Below are 12,323 nucleotides of genomic sequence, written 5' to 3'. Positions count from 1 at the left end.
TTCACACTTACATTCATTACAAATGGCTTATTCACATTTCTTAACTATGTGCTATTTAAAGAAGCCAAAGTGTGTCCCTTTATGCTCTCAGGTTTGTAAAACACAAAATCAGACCCAAAGAAAGAATATATTTGTTACTGCATAGGGTGGGGGGTATCAGTTAATGCAACAAGAAAGTTGTATTTTAAACAAAAGATTGTTTTAAATAGTCCTGGTTGCACAGAGTAAGCATAAGAAAAAAACACTCTGGACACATAGTGAAAGCATTTATAGAGACTTGGAGAAGGAAAGACTTCCTTGGAGTTTTGGAATTTAAATTTTGTCACCTTTTCTGAAGCTACTTGGCATATTCTTAGAGGAGCAATTTTTGTGGTATAGTAACCTTAATGAGTCTCAAGTTGACTGTAGAGAAAGAGATGAAGTTACCTGTCTCACAGGGAGCTGCACAACACCCAGAATCTATCTTCTAGGCCATAGACCCAGGTGCATGATATGCCAGTGTCACTTTGTGCCTGAAAAGATCTTCTGCAAGGTTTATCCCAACAAAAAACAGGGCTGACCACTGATCTAAAGCAGGATAGGTAAAGAAAAATGAAGGACAATTTCTACCATTCAAAAAGCAATCTCAACAAAAAGCATATATACACACACTCACAAATATTTTAAAACAAAAACTAGGACCAAGTTTGAATTGAAAAGTTCCAAGAAAATAGTTTGGCAATAGTTGCCATTGAAACCACATGAACTGTGGGTAGCCTGTGCTGTTGGTTTGATTGCTTGGGTAAGTCACCAGATGACCCCTTCCCCCAAGCTGTAACTGCAAATTCTGCTTCAATTCCCTTACCTGAGCTTTCACTCTGCTTTCTTACAGTCCTGGAAAATGTTCTACTCAAGGCAGCAAGTACACACATAGCCCAGATGAACTATAATTAACGTGGAAAGAAACCAAGGAAAAGAGCAGGCAGTGTTAGTTCGATTATTTCCTTTGCATGGGTAGCAGATGGACTCAAAATTCTAATAACCCCTTTGTACCTCAGCTAAGACTGACAATACATCATTATACTCAGATGGGAGCAAGGAGAAGGTGCCTAGCAACTAGGACTTGGAATGCTTGGGCTTTTGTCAATTTACGTCATAATCTTAATATTAAACAGGCTTGCTCTCATTTGCCAGTCATCACCTCATTTTACATTTTTCAAACACAAGAAGATTAAAAAGTCTTTCCTGAAAGTACTTTAGCCCCTTAGAAATAGAACAGTAGTAGTATTTAAAAATCTCCCCTTATAAATGCCTACATAAAACTGCCATGAGTCTTGATGGAAATTATATCAGTAAGTTGGGGGACCTACCATGGGGAATATTTTCATTAGTTATAGTATGCAACATAACCTAGCCTATTTTTGAAATTCAATGAGACAGAAGACTATTCGTTATACTCCATTACTCTTGTGCTTTGAGTTGTTTACATATAAAAGAAGTTATTGCAATTTCCATTTCTATTCCTTTTTAATCTCTATTTTTCTATATGCTATATGTGTTTCTGTTTGTGTGTTCTAAACTTCAGATTCCTATACCATAATATGTGCTCAATTAATAATTAATTAAGGAAGACAAGAAAGAAAGAATGTAGAAAGGAGGGAGATAATGAATCAAAATCAAGAGACAGTTGGTGAACCATGTATTCTCACAGCACAGGGAAAGAATTTTTAGTAACAGATAATCAGAAGAATGGAAATCTCCATTTATCTACAATATACTAGCGTGATGTCTAATTACATCAAACTAGGGGGAAGGGAACTTGTTAATCTTTAATTTTACTGTATAGTGAAGAAGATGCATGTTAGAAAAAAGTTTATTTCTCTCAGGAAATCCAGAAATATGGGGTGGGGATGTAAATCACATAGCCAGTCCTCAGGTCCCAGGTAAACAACTACATGTGTAATTCACATTCTCCTGCCTTTCTCATTGCAGAAGCCAATGAACAGGAAGAAAACTACATAGACCATAAGTCAGGGTCATCACTGAACTCTTGCAAATCTGTTTGACAACAACAGAAAGTGGAATGAGGAGAAAGTAGAAATATCATTAATTATGATGATATATAATCATGTGTGTTATCAATAATAGGACCCATTCTCCCCAGTAGATATTTTAGAGTCTTAAGTGACTTCAGAGAGGCAGAGAATTAGGAGATTTTATGAGCCATGTATTTCCCACCCCACCAGGGAGGAGAGTATATGTCCCAGTCCAAGCCTGACTTAGAAGAAGAAATTTTCCCAACATTATATTGATAAATATTGCCTAATATCATAGTATCTTCTCCATTCTTCTTCCAGTCCTGCACTCTCCTGCCATCCAACAACACCCAATCAAAAAAGTTTAGAGTGTCTATCTCATCTTGACCTTCCTCCTATCATCCTATGGTAAACAGCTATGTATTTGGAAGCTAGCAAGTGAAGTAAATATTACAAAGGACCATAAAATAGTATAGAGAAGAAAAACATGAAGAAAAAATAAAAAGCTGAATTGTAAAACAATCAGTACAGGCAAAAAAGAAAAAAAAAAAAAAGGAAGTCATTAAAGCCAAGTCCTTCAAGGCCTCTCCCTTGAGTGAATAATGTCATATTCCTGGTTCAAACACAAAAAGGGAGTTAAATGTTTTCTGCTTTATCTCTCACAGCCATTCCAAATTTGCTGAACTGTCATTAGACCTTTTCAAAACTGTGTTAAACCTCTTCAAACTCTAATATTTTACAATTCCTTACATTAAAAAGTTCAAGGAACCAGAGTTTCTTCTCCAAGGTCCTACTTTTAGCTGGACAGGGCTAACCTCATATGGAGCCTTGTGAATGTTTTCTTAACTTTTCCAGGTCAAGGATATGCCTTCTTCATTGGTAAATTGAGCAAAATTATCTTCCTGTAGTTTCTTCATAAATTATTTTGAGGTCCAACAAAAACACTAAGAGGTTTTAAAACGTTGTGTTACTTTTTTGCTCCAAAGATAAAAAAGGACCATACTTCCAATGAGGGAAAGACATGAAATCTACAGGATTAAGTCATCTTAGATGCTTACATGTGCAGCATTCTTAAAAAAGAGCTTCAAACCTTCAGCTCTGTGTAACTTTTCACAATGGAGCTGCTGTTTTAATACATTCTTATAATGCCAAGGTTTTATAAAAGAAGGGTAAAAATACCTTCTTTGGGCAATTTGTGTGCAAATGGAACAGCTTATTAAAGATTCCCTCAATGAGAATGTGTAAACACTGGTCTTGGCCACAGAGAAACAATTTCCTGGGGCAAACTTCATGGTCTGATTTCCCAGAAATGCCCTGGAAACTGAACAAAAGAAAACGCCTTATACTGTTTTGTCTGTAGCCACAAAATAGACACACAGGGTCCCACCCAGCCTGAATTTAACCCTAGGACCCTGTAAAGAGCAGAAATAATAAAAGTCCCATCATGAGGCCACTATACTTAAAAATAGTCTCCATCCTACCTACACAAGAAGGCCAGTATGATTATGGTCCAAGAATCTGACCACACTTAAGGGTGGCAACATGAACAGGTGCCCCGTGCTAGGCAAGAAACCACAACAGTTGCCTCCATTCCCCTCAGATCTACTGAGTTTACATCCATCTTAGGGAGGAGTAATAGGATAGCATTTGCAAACTTACCCAATGTATAGTATTTTATAGACCTAAGTGAATATTTACAAGAAAATATCCATCAATTATTAATTTGAAAAAAACAATATTATCATAACTATGGCTCTAACAAAAGAAGGCTTAGAACAAATCACTCAGACAGGGAAAACTCTATTCTTATATTGCTAACTCTATCTCTACTATTATCTTAGGTCCAAAATCCTTGGACCTTGTCTTTCTATCCTACTCCCATTCCATCAAACCAGCTTACTGACAAGATTAGCCGCTCTGTTAGCAGATTGAAACTATAGAGTTAACATCAACTTCTCCCTCTGCTTTTTTCCTTAACTCAATCACCATTCCTTTTTAAATATTACTTATAAATGCCTCTCCATTTCTTCTGCCACTACCAGGCCCTTGGCATCCTGCCCTGGTTGCTTCCAACCTTGCCTTTCCTACCACTGGTTCTTAGCACTAGCTGCAGTGTAGAATTACCTCAGAAGATTCAAAAAATACCCCCAAATCTTTTATACAAAAAATATCTAGCCAGTAAGTTATTGATGCTTGCCTGCTTCAAACACAGTTTTGTATAAAGATACATGCATTTTATCTCTTTATTAATTCTAAATTGAAATAATTTATAGTAGTAATATTTATGCATATTATCAAAGTAATAGTATGCACATTGTCAAAGGACATGCAAACATTTCTGATCCCAGAATGTAAAATGCCTGTGCTATTCATTTTGTAGAAAAGATTTTTCTCCCCCTTAAATTCCAACAGATTACAAACTACTGTAAGTGAGTTGAACCTTGTTATTATTATTATATGTTGTAATCATACATATAGGACTAGAGATTTCAATTTTAGTTCTGATTTCTTGATTGAGTTATTTTATTCTGCTGAGCTTCAGTTTCCTTTTTTTAAAAAAAAATGGGACTAATAGTATTGTTCCTACCTACCTCTTACAATTTTTGTCAAGATTAAATGAGATTTTATGTGCTTGTGTGTATTGTATGTGTGTTTGTATCCACACAAACACACACAAATCTCAAACATCCTTCTCTCGAGCATTTTATTTCTAAACATACTATAAACCTTTAGATTTACTCTAGTAAATATTGCAATATAAATAAATATTGAAAATTAAGCAATATTCTACTAAGTAGAGAAAGCACTTTTCAACAGAGTGATTGTCTTTGTAATCAATCATGCTCACTGAACACTGGGGACAGCCTTCTCTATTTATAGAAACTACAAGTGAGAGTATGTAGAACCCTCTCTCAGGCTGCCAGCACTTCCTTCCTCATCTATGATGATGCTCTGTTGTCCTTGGCAAACCCTCTCTAAATCTGCAAATAATTCCCACCCCCTAATTTCTAAGACAAAAAAAAAAAATCAAACCAATCAGTAGGTAAACTACCAGCCATGTCTTACTTCCACATTGGTTCATCAGGCCTAGTTATCCCCTAAACTCCACTGGAAAGTGAAGTGGGGAGAAGTTGCTGCAGAGGGTGAGGGCCCTTGAATCTAGTGAGGATGCATCCTCAGTGTTTGTGAGAAACAAATGGTGTGTTGAAATGTAAATTAACAGGATGTGATTCAACAAATGCAAGGGGAAGATAGAGGGCCAAGACTCGTTTCAGTCCAAACCGTATCATAGACACTGGAACATATTTGAATCTGCTTCAGACCTCAGGTCCCCACTTGAAGTATAACAAAGGCTATCTCCTAATTCAGGCACCATAAAAATAATTCCAAAGACCTTAAGAGTTTATAATTATATCCCAACATACCAGATAAATCCCAGGTAAAGTTCAAATCCCATGGCATCTTAGCCAAATAAAAAGTTCTCATAAAATATAGCAAACCTTCTTATCTTGTATATTTAGAAACCATAACAAGTTTTAACAACAATCCAATGCATAATTCTGAAGATGAACTTAGAGAATTCTCCAATTAAACTGTTTTTAAATGTAAGATATTGAGGAATTATTTATTACCTGTTTTAAAGGCGTTATACTAAAATTTCCGTTGACCAAATGTGTTTTTCAGAGTTTATAATATAGTAAATAATATTGTTATCAGACATTTGTGTTTATCAAATCTTTTGAAAATTTGGTAAAAGATATAGCTACTCTTACCAGAAATGCACAAATACATGTAAAATTTGCCTCAGTTTCAGGGGTTGAAAATTACTTAAAGCTTATTATACCCTTAATGTTGAAGGAAATATAGAAATGAAGAAAAGACAGAGTTGTATAACATTAAAGTAATAAGATTGGTGACAAGAGTTCAGATGAAGGAGGATTTATGTGGATTTAAATAATCAGGTAAGAATTCATGATGGAGGACACTTTTGACCTGACCCTAAAGAATGAGTAGAACTTTACCAGACAGAAGTGGAAATGAAGAGACAACACTCAAGGTTGCAGGAACAACAAAATAGAGGAATCAGATAAAATGTGTGAGTATCTGGCATATCCAAACAAGAAAATTAAAGTCTTACTGGAAAAATTGGGTTTCATTCTATAAATAATGCCAAGTCATTCATGGTTTTTAAGCAAGGGAGGGACATAATCAGAATGGTATGTTGAAAAGCCTCTTCTAGTGACAGTAAAGGAAAAAATGGTGCCAATAAAAATTGAAAATAGGAGTAAGTCTATTACAAGAGTAAGCAAGAAGTAATGAGTCATTGGCAGTAGTTTGATCAACAACATTTCAGGGGTAGAAACAAGTAAAACTGGCCATCTATTAGAACATGGAAGATGCAAGAAAAAGGAAGAATTATAGGTGACTACAAATATATACCTGTTTAAATGATAGGAAACATGGAAAATTGGACACATTTTGAGTGGAAGATCAGTTTATTTCGAGCAGATTAAGTTGGAGCTATTAGTTACTCCTGAATATAAATGTAACATATTACTTATGAATCTATCCCTCAGAATACTAATAGTATTATTAACTGTAATATTAAAGCAGACTAAAACAAATATCTTAGGGTTCTATGAGGAAACTGCTCAATCCTTCAAGAGAATTTTCAACCCTTATGCAAACAGGTATGAATTCAGTAATAGTTGCAACTCATATCCCATTTCCAAATCATAGTCTCTTAGTTTTAGACTTTGCAATGTAAAAAAGACTAATCTATAGTTTGTAGAAAAAGAAGGTGTGCCAATACTTAGTATAAGTAATGTTGCCAACCTCATCAAAAACATCAATTTCTTCCAAAGAGAAATAATTTCATCAAAGGGGTTTGGATGGGAAGCTGAGGCAGGGGAATGGCTTGAACCCAGGAGGCAGAGATTGCAGTGAGCTGAGATTACACCACTGCACTCCAGCCTGGCAACAGAGCAAGACTCCATCTCAAAAAACAAAGGGGAGGTCAGGGGAGTTTGGTTAACAGACACTTGACAATAGCAGGCAATAGAACTAAATCAGAAACCACCTCCTTGCCTCAGCCTCAGACCTCTCAGACTAATAGACTGAGAGCTAAATGGGATCCAAGAAATTATCTATTGCAGCCTTCCTTGAGTAAACAAAACAAAACAAAAAAAACCCTGATGTCCAGAGACATTAAGGAAGTCATGTTGCTAATAAATGACAGAACTAAACCTAGAACTTTTGTCTCCTGGTGCTCATTCCAGGTGTGCTTTCCTCAGCCCCATATTTTCAAATGTTTTGTTGGTTATGAATTAGCCCATAAATTAATCCACCAACTTCATTCGAGTTAACCTAAATCTCACAGAACAGGCCTGGGGAGAATACCGAGCTGCCACACTGATGGATGGTTGGAGTTGCCTCCAGCTGTTTGGGCAGAACCTCTCAAGCAGCTGTCTGAGGTGAGAGCTGAGTGAATACACACATACGACTGTGCTTAGTAAGGAGAAAGTTAGAAAGGCATAACGGCTTCCTCTTAGATGCCCTTTGCCCTCTTTCTGAATTTCTATTTCAATTATCTTAACTGCCCAGTGGCTGCTAAGAGATCTAATACCAAAAGACTCCAGTGGCCTCTACTCTCCAGCCTACACTTCTCTCATTGAGCCCCACATTCCCAAAGTATCTATACATGTTCCTTCCTTGAAAAAATTCTTGTACTTAAAAATTACTCTCTGAAACAGAGAAGAAATGTGATGAAAATGATATTTGAATTTCAGAATTTGGGAAGATAAAGTGAAAAGTCCCTTTCTCCACACTATTATAGGAGCAGACACCAAATGCTTTATCCAAAATGACTGGAAAAATCAATCTTTCTGGGAGCAGAACCTAGGAATCTGTTCAACAAACTCCCCGAGGAGATTCTAATGGTCAGCCAGGTTTTAAAATCTTCAGGATATCGTGTATACAAATTGTTTTCCCTGAAATTAGATTTGGGCGTGTTACAGTTCCATAACTAACACTCTTAAATAGGAAAAGAAGCAACACAGAACTGCTGGAGACTGAATAAGACACAGCAGTTACTGGAGCTAGAAGATTTTGGAGACTTCATCCAGCATCCTGTCTCTCATGCAGAAGAATGCCTCATGGATTGCACAAATTTCCCACTGTTACACATGAAAAGGGAGATTGACTATTGTTTATTTTTTATAGATTACAGATAGAGAGTAAAATTCTAAAAAGAATATCAATTTCAATATATTTCCTGAAGGAGAAAAAAAAACTGTGTAGACAAAATTTGATAACCAATATACTTTTCATATGCTAAATCATTAATGTGTTTTCTGCTTAGGTGCCAAAGATTAATGTGCCCAAAAATATTCAACTCAATTGACACTTTACGTAAGAAACAACAGCAGGCCTTTCCCGTAGTGAGACTCTGCTTCGTGGGTATTTATAAATGGAATAGAATAACAAATCATTAGGACATGTTTGAGAGGGGAAAAAAGCGTGAATAACTACACTTGCTATATTTCATGTGTCAGTCTACTATCTCAGCATTTATAGAGCCCACAGGAGGAATTTCTTGATATTTCTTCTCAGTTAAAACCAGCTGGTAAAATTTATGGTTTTTCTGGTTCACAGAAAACTATGGCCTTTATACAGGAAGGCTGTTGGGCTTTTAGTAAGTGAAGAATAAATGATATTACCAAGAATATTACTTTGCAACTTATTTTATACTAGTTCTATGCCACAGTCTAACTTCAGTGTTCCCCAGTACCTTCAAAAATCACAAAAAAGAAATCATATTCCTCTTACACAATGAATATCTTAATGGAGGAATAATTTCATAAATTAGATAAAATTTCTTTTAGATAAAGCCAGGTTGTGCCTGCAAACAAATATCTCTTAACAAAACATTATACTTGCTAACTGAGGTAAAGCTTACTTAGTAAGATCTAGTATACGTTGCTACACATCAACATTTAATATCTTTCCACACAAATGGACACCAGAAAAATATAGAGAAAGTGGATTAATTTAGATTGTTTATTAAGTGACACACTCAGGAGACCAAAGAGTAAGGTTCAGAATGTTTGAGGTGCATTGAAATTACACTTATTGTGATGAGATGAAGATCCTTACAGCAAAAGCATTTTCAAGCACAAAAGGAGATTCTAGTGGATTGACAATGTTCTCTTTCTTAACATGGATGGTTATTTTGTGAAAATCAGTGAATTTTTTTGTACTTTTCAGTGTATTTGTTATTACATTCACAGTAAAAAAATGTAAACAGAAAATAACATCATTCATTCATTCATTTCTTCTCCCTGATGCAAACACCTTAAAATTCCATTGAAAGGATATGTTAAAGTTAGATGTGCACAGAACAAAGAGAATAGGGGAGGATGAAACAGAAAAAAGAGAGATGTTAATTAAATTTTGGAAGGCAGAAAGCACATAAACTTGTAATGACTGACTTAGACAAGAGAAAACTAAATGCCTGCAGGAAAAAGGCAAGATGTGAGCCTTAAAGAACCAGGAAAAGGCTGCAAAATTGAGTCTATCAGATAGCCCTGAAGTTGGGGTGCTAGTGGGACTGAAAATGGAAGAATTGGTTATCAGTTTGTATAAAAAAACAGCTAAATTATTAGATGCTCTCTATCACCACAGCAAAAGACTATAGAGGTTGAGCCATAGGAACTTTGTACTAGGAGTTGTCCAGCACCGTCGAAGGCAGTAAAGCATACTGCATGAAACTCTAGATACTGAATACAGAGACTACTTGAGCCCTCCCTGACTTGACTCCTTATGTGCTAGCAGTGAGCATTATAACCTCTAGACAGGAAGATAAACAGTTCCCATCTGAGAAAATTGACCATGTATAAAGAAAAGAACCTCACAAAGTTAAGTATGAACAACAAAGCAGCATGCTACCCATCAAAACAGCCTAAAGAGAAGACCTTCAATTGGCAGACCCTTCAGGCACAAGCAAACACACACACACACACACACACACACACACACAGCTTCTCATCTCGTTAAGCCCTCATTTTTAACTGAGAACAGACAAATTTAACCAGATATTTGAAAATATATTTATTTGATATAGATGATTATGAAAAAATTAATAAAAAGGAAAATGGAGCTCAGAGGAAAAAGTTCATATAGAAAATAATCAAACTTTTAAATGATGAAATTAATATCCCCAAAGAGATATGATATTTAATTTATGAAACAAGAATAGAATGTAATTAAGAAGAAATATTAAAAGAGAAAAAATCTCCTGAAAAATTAAAATTATGATTGCAGAAATTAATATGAATTTTTAGATTTAAAAAAATTTTAGTACTGGAGATCAATGAAAAATTTTATGATATTAAGAATAAAGAAAAAATCCTAAAAGCCTCCAAAGAGTAAAACGGATTGCAAAGAAAAAAAAAGGAAGTTAGACTGTTATCAGACTTCTCAATAGCAATACTTAACTCTAGGGGTAAATGGCACAATATCTTAAAATTCTGAGGGAAATTAATTTCCACCCTAGAATTTTATAACCATCCAAGTTTGAAAGCAAATAGGAATGTAGAGTAAAGGCATTTTCAGTCCTACAAGTTCTCAAAACATATACCTCTCATGCATCTATTCTTAGGAAGCTACTCAAAGATGCGTTCCACCACAACTAGAGAGTAAACCAAGTAAAGGAATTTAAGAGATCCAGAAAACACCAGAAAGTGAAGAAGTAAATGTGTAGAATATTAGTTAACATAAATGTGTAGAATATTAGGTAACAGAAATTAGTTAACAGAAATGTGTAGATTAACAACAACCATGTAGGAAAGACAAAGACAGCAGCTTGTCTACATTGAAAGAGGAGGAAGGAAAGCTTTAGAAAGGATAGCCCTAAGGAAAATATTAATCTGATAGATTTCATGATGTATCTGAATATATGGAGGGGAAATTTACATTTCTACATTAAATTTGAGGATAAATGAGTTATGAGTACAAAGAAAACTAAGGAAACCAGTAAATATTTATTCAAGAGAAAGAAAACGTTTATAAAAGAGACCATCAGTTTCCAGCTAAGCTGGATTAACAAAGACTAGGCCTCTTACTCTACCACCTGAAATAAACCAAAAAAAGACAAAATATATGAAACAATGGTTTTCAAGACACTGGACATTAGATGGCAAAACAGTAATCTCTGGGAGAACACTCCATCCAACAAAAGCATAAAGCATAAACACACCTTATTATGTGCCACAAAAAAGTCTTGATGGCAAATAAGCATATGAAAAGATGTTCAACATCATGCAACATTCAGGAATTGCTACTAAAACAACAAGGTACCACTATACAGAAAACATCAATACCACCAAACGCTGATGAGGATGTGGACCAACAGGAACTCTCCTTCAATGCTGGTGGGAATACAAAATGGTACAGCCACTTTGGAATACAGTTTTTCAGTTTTCCACAAAACTAAATATATTCTTACCATACAATCCAGCAATCATGATCCTAGGTATTTATTTAAATTACTTGAAAATATATGTCTGCACAAAAAAATCACATGAAAAAGTTTATGGCAGCTTGATTCATAACTGCCAAAACTAAAGCAACTAAGATGTCCTTCAGTAGGTGAATGGATAAATAAACTGGTACATCCAGACAACTGGAATACAATTAGCAGTAAAATGAAATAAACTGCCAAGTCTTAAAAGACATGGAGGAAACATAAATGCATGTTACTAATTGAAAGAAGCACAAGAGGATGAACTAGGAATAAATCTGATCAAATAAGTGAAAGACTTGAACAATAAAGACTTCAAAACATTCTTGAGAGAAATTAAAGGCCTAATTAAGTAAAGAAATGTATTTTGTATCAGTTCTCCCAAATTGATCTACATATTTATGAAATTCAATGAAAAATCTGACCAGGAATTTTTATAGAAACTTAAAAGTTGATTCTAAAATTCACTGTAAATTCAAAGGACCTAGGATAGCAACAACAATTTGGAAAAAGAACAAAGTTGATGGGCTAACAATTCCTGATTTCAAAACTCATCATAAGGCTATAGTAAAGTTATTGGCTGAGAGCACATGCTTCCATTGCCTCAGCCCTGCTATGCTTCCCACAGCCACAGAGAACAAGGTCAGCCCTGTGGGGAAAGCAAGGAGGCTGGGGCTGAAGGAGTGGGGTGTCCATCAGGCCTCTGATGGACTTCCTTCCAGGCAGCTGGAGGATTACACATCTACCAATCCACAGGCAGTAACTGGTTACTACCTAAGTGGTCTTGG

Source organism: Callithrix jacchus, chromosome 3 (genome assembly GCF_049354715.1).
Source record: "Callithrix jacchus isolate 240 chromosome 3, calJac240_pri, whole genome shotgun sequence".
Classification (NCBI taxonomy): Eukaryota; Metazoa; Chordata; class Mammalia; order Primates; family Cebidae; genus Callithrix; species Callithrix jacchus.
Note: the sequence above shows the minus strand (reverse complement) of the source record.